Source organism: Pseudopodoces humilis, chromosome 12 (genome assembly GCF_049639895.1).
Source record: "Pseudopodoces humilis isolate 2021_Gansu_Grassland_sample_001 chromosome 12, ASM4963989v1, whole genome shotgun sequence".
In the NCBI taxonomy this organism is placed as follows: Eukaryota; Metazoa; Chordata; class Aves; order Passeriformes; family Paridae; genus Pseudopodoces; species Pseudopodoces humilis.
Window position 1 is genome coordinate 12,695,829 of NC_142211.1, and position 8,687 is coordinate 12,704,515.

At 48.5% G+C, this 8,687-nt stretch overlaps 1 pseudogene; it reads left to right on the forward strand.

Annotated features, from left to right (window-relative positions):
- Positions 1 to 6,542, forward strand: part of LOC148183386 (uncharacterized) — a 30,040-nt pseudogene extending 23,498 nt beyond the window's left edge.
- The last annotated feature ends 2,145 nt before the right edge of the window (positions 6,543 to 8,687 follow it).

Sequence of the window (8,687 nt, forward strand, 5' to 3'; positions counted from 1 at the left end):
AGTTTTTTTGTTGGTTGACTACTGCTTCTTTTTGGTGTTTCTTTTGGTGTCGGCTTTGAGGACAGTCTCTGGTGAAGTGTCCTGGCCTGTTGCACTGGAAGCAGATGATATGCTAGCACTGGTCTCCCTGCTGCCTGTACCAGTGTGAGTTTAATTGTAACCCTTGGGGTGCCAGTTTGTTTTCTGCGGTAAGGAAAATAGACAGATTGGGTGCACAGCTGCAGTGACCTCCACAATGGGATCCCAGCTCTCCACACAAGAAAGGAGTCATACACAAAAAATACAGGATTTCTTAAAAACCACAAATGTAAAAATTTCAAAAAATAAGTTAAAACAGTTTGTATCATATTTGACTCAGCAAAGTGAACAGATCGAATTGTTGAAATTAGACTCAGTAACTGCCTGGGATGAAATTGGAAATTTATTAACCTTAAAAATAGAAGGAGGAGACAAATTGGCTCTGAAATTCCCCCCGGTTTTTCTTTTAATTAGAAAAGAATTGGTTAACAGAGAAATAAAAACGAAAGACAAACAGGCACGGCAGTACCCACCTAATTCTCCTAACTTTTCTCCCAAAACCTCTGCTCCTCCACTGGAAGAAATACCCGGGACAAACAATACAAGTACTAGTCCCGTGTGTCTCTCTCAGCCACCCAGTTCTGCTTTATAAGCTATCAAGGCTCCCTCTCTATACCCTTCTTTTCCCAGTGTTAAAGAAAATGTACCTTGCTAGCCCCACATGGCTGAGAGCCAAAATGGCACTGGCCACGTGTTACCTGGCCACATGGTGAATTCCCCTGTGTATCCCCTTTCTCCTACCCATAATCCCTTCCACCCACTGGCTCCCACAAATAACCCTTATCAAAATCCCTTTGTTCCCCCTGACATTCCCTGCACTACCCCCCAGCCCTGCTTGGCCCCACCCTATGACCCTGCCCCCCAAGGCTGTAACCCTATCCCCTATCCCTCCACCCCCTGTCCCCCAGGGAGGAGGGGCAGGGAGAGAGAGAGTTACACCCCTTGCTCCTGCAGAGGGGCAGGGGGAGGGGTGTCCGGGCCCTGCCCCCCGGAGGGGGGGGGGGGGAGGTGCGAGCCTCCAGGGCCCGGCGTAGGGGGGAGCAGCCCCCCGGGGCCAGGCATGGGGGGGTGCGGGCCCTCTCCCGGCTCCTGCGGGGGTGGGGCTGAGTCTCTCCACAGGCACGGTGAGGGAACAGAGCCCCCTGGGGGCTTGGCGTTGGGGAGTGCAGGCCCTCACCCAGCTCCTGCAGGGGAGGAGCTGTGCCTCTCCCCAGGTCTGGGGAGGGAATAGGGCCCCCAGAGCCCAGCGTGGGGGGGGGCAGGCAGAGAAACCCAAGGAATACCAGCCCTGGAGAAGATGAAGTTATGCTAACAGCAGCTCCTGTAATATAGAATAGCAGCAGAGGAGCAATGCGAGTACAACGTCAACCTTTCAATTATCAAGTAATCAAGGATATTTGTAAAATTAAGAATGATTTTGGTCGTGATAGCGAGGTCTTGAGGGGAATAATAAGAACTACATTGAAATCACAGGATTTAATTCCTGCAGATATTAAAGATTATTTTGGTGTCTGCTAACTCCCTCTGAATATGATCTTTGGGAAAGATTATGGAAGAAATCTTTAACAAAGTTCCTAGCTGAACTCAAAGTAATCAAAATGCACATGATACAGAGAACAATGAAATCACTTTAGAACATTTATGTGGGGAGGGAAAGTGGATTAATCCTGCTGATCAAGTGAGAGTATTAACAAAGTTTATTGTAGATAAAGTTTGTGATGTGGCTGAAAACATTTTTAACCAATTACCAACAGTTGATATTCAAGTCAGTTATGTAAATAATAACCAGCTCCCATCTGAGAGTTTCTTACATTATGTAGATCGTCTTAGGCTACAGATAGAGACAAGTTAAGGAACCAGTGGCCCAGACGGAACTGCTTAAAGAAATGGCCCAAAGGAATGCCAACGAGGCTTGTCGTAGAGTAATTCTGAGTCTACCTATTAACCCTCCACCCACCATAGCAGATATGACTGAAGCGTGTGCCCAGAAAGCAGATTTGTACAGTGTACACGACAAGAAATCAGGCAACGCAAGGACAGTGGCAGTGTTGACACCAGGAATGAACAAGCCACAGATGTCACCTGAACAGCTGCAGCACATCATCTGTTTCCAGTGCAAGAGGCCAGGACATTTTGCAAGGAACTGTCCTCAAACCCAGCAACAAGGGAAGCACCAGAAAGAAGCTGTGGCAAATAAAAAAAAACTGAAGTCAAAGCGCTTTTCTGTCAAGTGCAGAGACATAAAAATGACAGACCTGAAACAGGAAAAAGACGCTGTTTTAATGGGAAAAGGGGAGGAAAGGGAGCAGGGTGGGAGACTGCAGAAATATAATTGTGAGGAACGTTTGCCTAATAAGGTCTGGCAACCGCAAAAGTGATTCAGACTTGTAACTGCTAAAGCTTTTTGTTTCAGATCTGATCGTTGGACTGTCGTTGGAGTGGACTTGCAGGATAATTCACAAGACCTGGCTGGACTGGATAGTAGGTATTTTGTTATTGGAGACACAGCACACACACCAATAGAGATTGAGGTGGCTCCCATGGCAATTAAGGGAGACCTAACACACCTCACTCTCTTGACAAGATGTCCTCAACCACCCTTCTATGTAGACAAAGGGCAGATAATAGCCCAGGTGATCCCTGTTTCATCAGAGGTCCCAGTAGATGACAAAGCACCAGGAGTCTACTGAGCAGAAGTGGTGGGTGAAGACAAACCCATTATGGGGTGTAACTTAACACATAAATCAGAACATGTCCATGTAGAAGGGTTAATTGATACTGGGGCAGATGTGACTATCATACCTGAAAAGGTGTGGCCCTCACATTGGGAACTGCAACCCGTGGCAGGAAAAATACAGGGTATTGCAAGGATGAAACTGGCAAAAATCACTAAAGATATCGTTCAGATTGAAGGTCCGGAAGGTAGGATAGCTAGTGTCTGACCTTTTGTTATTGACTACAAGTGGCCCCTGTGGGGAAGAGACACCATGTCCCAGTGGGGAGTAAAATTAACAATTCCTGAGACACCTCAGGATTTTTGATGGAGGCCACTGTAGAGCGTCCTGTCCAAAAGCTATCTTGGTTAGATAATAATCTAATTTGGGTGAACCAGTGGCCTCTCAGCAAACAGAAACTCGGGGCGCTAGAAAAATTGGTAGAAGAAGAATTGGCCAAGGGACACATAGTAGAAACAACCAGCCCTTGGAATTCCCTGGTATTTGTAATAAAAAAAACAGGGAAGGATAAGTGGCATCTCCTTCAGGATTTGAGAGAAATAAACAAAAAAATAGAGGACATGGGGTCTCTTCAACCAGGTATGCCATCCCCAACTATGTTACCACAAAATTGGCTATTAGCAGTGCTGGGTATTAAAGACTGTTTTTCCTAAATTCCCCTGCACCCAGCTGAGGCACCAAGGTTTGCCTTTTCCATTCCCACAATTAACCGAGAAGCTTCAATGAAACGGTACCACTGGACAGTATTACCTCAGGGGATGAAAGTGAGCCCCTTCATCTGCCAGTGGTATGTGGGGTCTTTGCTGTCCTCAGTGCGTGCAGAAAAAAGAGATGCCATCATTTTGCATTATATGGATGACGTCTTAGTGTGCTGTCCCAATAACAACATGCTGCAAGACACCCTTGGCCTAGTGGTTAATGTTTTAACCTCTGCTGGATTCCAATTGCAGGAAGACAAGGCTCAAATGATGCCACCTTGGAAATACCTGGGCCTGGAAATTACTGCACGGACTGTTGTTCCACAAATATTGGATATTATTAGCAATCCTAAAACTCTAGCAGATCTCCATTCCCTATGTGGGTCACTAAACTGGGTCTGACCCTGGCTAGGTGTCCTGGGGTGACTTTATGATACTGGTATCCCCAATCGTCTGGTTTATGTTATATATTAAGTTCTGCACCTTTAAGACTGGCTTTGAGAGCAAGAGAGGGGGAAGAAGAAACGCGCAGTTTGTGTTAAGGAAAAACATCACTCCCACACATCCCGCTCCTGGACTGTGGTGTCTGCAGCACGGACAGACAGCGGGACAGAGCTTCTCTCTGGATTTTAGTTAGTTTTAGCTAGCTGAGGCAGAGGAGTTCCCTAGACCTTTGTTTGTTTTTTTCCCAATTTTCTTGGATCTGTTCAAACCTGCTCTGGACTGAACACCCAGCCAAACCCTGGGAGCTCACGCCTGTGGCCCACCGGGGCCTGGGCCTCGGCACTTTCCAGCGCCGGAGGGACTGATAAGAACCTGAGCGAGCCGAGCTACACCACATGAAAAGGACTTTTCTTCCTAGACTTGCCATCCCATCGAACAGCAAGAGGTTTTATTATTTAATATTACTCAATTTCTGTTAAATAAACAGCTTTTTCCACTTCTCTCTAAGGAATTTTTTTTCTTTTCCCGGACCAGTTAGTGGGGAGGGGCATTTCCCTGGGGAAATCCCCATTTGGAGTTTTCCTTCCTAATTTGCCCTAAACTAAGACAAATACAGTTTTTTTGGCGCCCAACGTGGGGCAAGAGAAAGTGGGGATGTGAGCCTGACTGGGAATGAGTGGAAGAAACACCCCATTGTGACTGGCCCAGAGGCCCCATGCATTTTGGGCATAGACTACCTCCGAAGTGGGTATTTTAAGGACCCAAAGGGGCTTAGGTGGGCATTTGGGATAGCAGCTGTAGAGACAGAGGGCATCAAGCAATTGAACACTTTGCCTGGACTGTCAGAGAACCCATCTGCAGTAGGACTCCTAAAGGTGGAAGAACAGCGAGTACCAATTGCCACCTCAACGGTGCACCGCCGACAATATAGAACAACTCGAGATGCTGTGATTCCCGTCCACAAGATGATCCGAGAGCTGGAGAGCCAAGGGGTGGTCAGCAAAACCCACTCACCCTTCAACAGCCCCATCTGGCCTGTGCGTAAATCTGAAGGAGAATGGAGATTGACTGTGGACTATCGTGCATTGAATGAAGTGACTCCACCGCCGAGCGCTGCCGTGCCGGACATGCTGGAGCTCCAGTACGAGCTGGAGTCCAAGGCAGCGAAGTGGTACGCCACTATTGACATTGCCAATGCATTTTTCTCCATTCCTCTGGCAGCAGAATGCAGGCCTCAGTTTGCCTTCACGTGGAGGGGAGTGCAGTACACCTGGAACCGACTGCCCCAGGGGTGGAAGCACAGCCCCACCATCTGCCATGGACTGATCCAGGCTGCCCTGGAAAAGGGTGAGGCTCCAGAACATCTGCAGTACATTGATGACATCATTGTCTGGGGAAAGACGGCTGAAGAGGTCTTTGAGAAAGGAGAGAAAATCATCCAGGTTCTCCTGAAAGCCGGTTTTGCCATCAAGAAGAGCAAAGTTAAGGGACCAGCTCGTGAAATTCAGTTCCTGGGGGTAAAGTGGCAAGATGGACGGCGTCAGATTCCTACTGATGTCATCAACAAGATCACAGCAATGTCTCCACCAGCCAACAAGAAGGAAACGCAAGCTTTCCTAGTTGCCATAGGTTTTTGGAGGATGCACATTCCTGAGTACAGCCAGATTGTGAGCCCTCTTTACCTGGTCACCCGCAAAAAGAACACTTTCCAGTGGGGCCCTGAACAACAACAAGCCTTTGCTCAGATCAAACAGGAGATCGCCCATGCAGTAGCCCTTGGCCCAGTCAGAACAGGACCAGACGTGAAGAACGTGCTCTACTCTGCAGCCGGGAGCCACGGTCTGTCCTGGAGCCTTCGGCAGAAAGTGCCTGGGGAGACTCGAGGCCGACCACTGGGATTCTGGAGCCGAAGCTACAGAGGGTCCGAAGCCAATTACACTCCCACAGAGAAGGAAATCTTAGCTGCCTATGAAGGAGTTCAAGCCGCCTCAGAAGTGATTGGCACAGAAGCACAACTCCTCCTGGCACCCCGACTGCCAGTGCTGGGGTGGATGTTCAAAGCAAAGGTTCCCTCTACCCACCACGCCACCGACGCTACATGGAGCAAGTGGATCGCCCTCATCACGCAGCGCGCCCGTATAGGAAACCCAAATCGCCCTGGGATTTTGGAGATAATTACAAACTGGCCGGAAGGTGAAAACTTTGGTCTCATTGATGAAGAGGAGCAGGAACAAGTGACACGAGCTGAAGAAGCTCCACCGTACAACCAACTGCCAGCAGAAGAAACACGCTATGCTCTGTTCACTGATGGTTCCTGTCGCGTCGTAGGGATGAACCGGAAGTGGAAAGCAGCTGTATGGAGCCCCACACGACAGGTCGCAGAGGCCACTGAAGGAGAAGGTGGATCAAGCCAACTTGCTGAACTCAAAGCTGTTCAACTGGCCCTGGACATTGCTGAAAGAGAGAAGTGGCCAAAACTCTACCTCTACACTGATTCATGGATGGTAGCCAATGCTCTGTGGGGATGGCTGGAAAGGTGGAAAAGGGCCGACTGGCAACGCAGAGGAAAGCCAATCTGGGCTGCTGATGAGTGGAAGGACATCGCCACCAGGGTAGAGAAACTGTCTGTGAGGGTCCGTCATGTAGATGCCCATGTCCCCAAGAGTAGGGCTAATGAAGAGCACCGAAACAATGAGCAGGTGGATGAGGCTGCAAAGATAGAGGTGTCAAAGATAGACTTAGATTGGCAACACAAGGGAGAGTTGTTCCTAGCTCAATGGGCCCATAATGCCTCAGGCCATCAGGGTAGAGATGCCACCTATAAGTGGGCACGAGACCGAGGGGTGGATCTAACCATGGACAGTATTTCCCAGGTTATCCATGACTGTGAGACGTGTGCCACGATCAAGCAGGCCAAGAGGTTGAAGCCGCTATGGTACGGTGGGCGGTGGTCCAAATATAGATATGGGGAAGCCTGGCAGATTGACTACATCACACTGCCCCAAACCCGCCAAGGCAAGCGCTACGTGCTCACAATGGTAGAAGCCACCACTGGATGGTTGGAAACCTACCCTGTGCCTCATGCCACTGCCCGGAACACCATCCTGGGACTTGAAAAGCAGGTCCTTTGGAGGCATGGCACCCCTGAGAGGATTGAGTCAGACAATGGGACTCATTTCAAGAATAACCTTATAAACAGCTGGGCTAGGGAACATGGCATTGAGTGGGTGTACCATATCCCCTACCATGCACCTGCTGCGGGAAAAGTGGAGAGGTACAATGGACTGTTAAAGACCACCTTGAAAGCATTGGGTGGGGGATCTTTCAAAAATTGGGAGCAACATCTAGCAAAGGCCACCTGGATAGTTAATACCCGAGGTTCCACCAATCGAGCAGGCCCAGCCCAATCTGAGCCCCTGCATAAAGTAGACGGAGACAAAGTCCCAGCAGTACATCTCAGAGGTTTGTTAGGAAAGACAGTTTGGATCAATTCTACTTCAAGTACAGACAAACCCATTCGTGGAGTTGTTTTTGCTCAAGGACCGGGTTGCACATGGTGGATAATGCGGAAAGATGGAACAACACAATGTGTACCTCAGGGAGATCTGATGGTTAGGTGAAAATCATGAATAAATGCCCTTGTCTGTATATAATGTATGTGTTGTAGGGTTAAAATATATATATATTAATTTTGATAATAAGTTGACGATATGGGGATAAGGGGTGGAATGTCCTGGGGTGACTTTATGATACTGGTATCCCCAATCGTCTGGTTTATGTTATATATTAAGTTCTGCACCTTTAAGACTGGCTTTGAGAGCAAGAGAGGGGGAAGAAGAAGCGCGCAGTTTGTGTTAAGGAAAAACATCACTCCCACACATCCCGCTCCTGGACTGTGGTGTCTGCAGCACGGACAGACAGCGGGACAGAGCTTCTCTCTGGATTTTAGTTAGTTTTAGCTAGCTGAGGCAGAGGAGTTCCCTAGACCTTTGTTTGTTTTTTTCCCAATTTTCTTGGATCTGTTCAAACCTGCTCTGGACTGAACACCCAGCCAAACCCCGGGAGCTCACGCCTGTGGCCCACCGGGGCCTGGGCCTCGGCACTTTCCAGCGCCGGAGGGACTGATAAGAACCTGAGCGAGCCGAGCTACACCACATGAAAAGGACTTTTCTTCCTAGACTTGCCATCCCATCGAACAGCAAGAGGTTTTATTATTTAATATTACTCAATTTCTGTTAAATAAACAGCTTTTTCCACTTCTCTCTAAGGAATTTTTTTTTCTTTTCCCGGACCAGTTAGTGGGGAGGGGCATTTCCCTGGGGAAATCCCCATTTGGAGTTTTCCTTCCTAATTTGCCCTAAACTAAGACACTAGGTCTCACTAATGAAGACCTGAGCCCCCTGCTCAATTTTTTGAAAGGGGAGAGAGAGCTGCTGTCTCCCAGGGAGCTGACTCCAGAAGCAAAAACTGTAATTGAAAAAGCACAAAAGGCCTTGACAGAAAGACAGGCACATCGCTTCAAACCTGAGCTGCCTTTCAAATTTATTGTCCTGGGGAAATTGCCACATCTACATGGGTTAATATTCCAGTGGGTCGAGGGGCAGAGAAATCCACTCTTAATAATAGAATGGGTCTTCCTCTCCCATCAACGACCCAAAACTATCACCAAGCCACAAGAGCTGATGGCTCAGCTGATTCAAAAGGCCAGGGTAAGGCTGCGGGAACTGGCAGG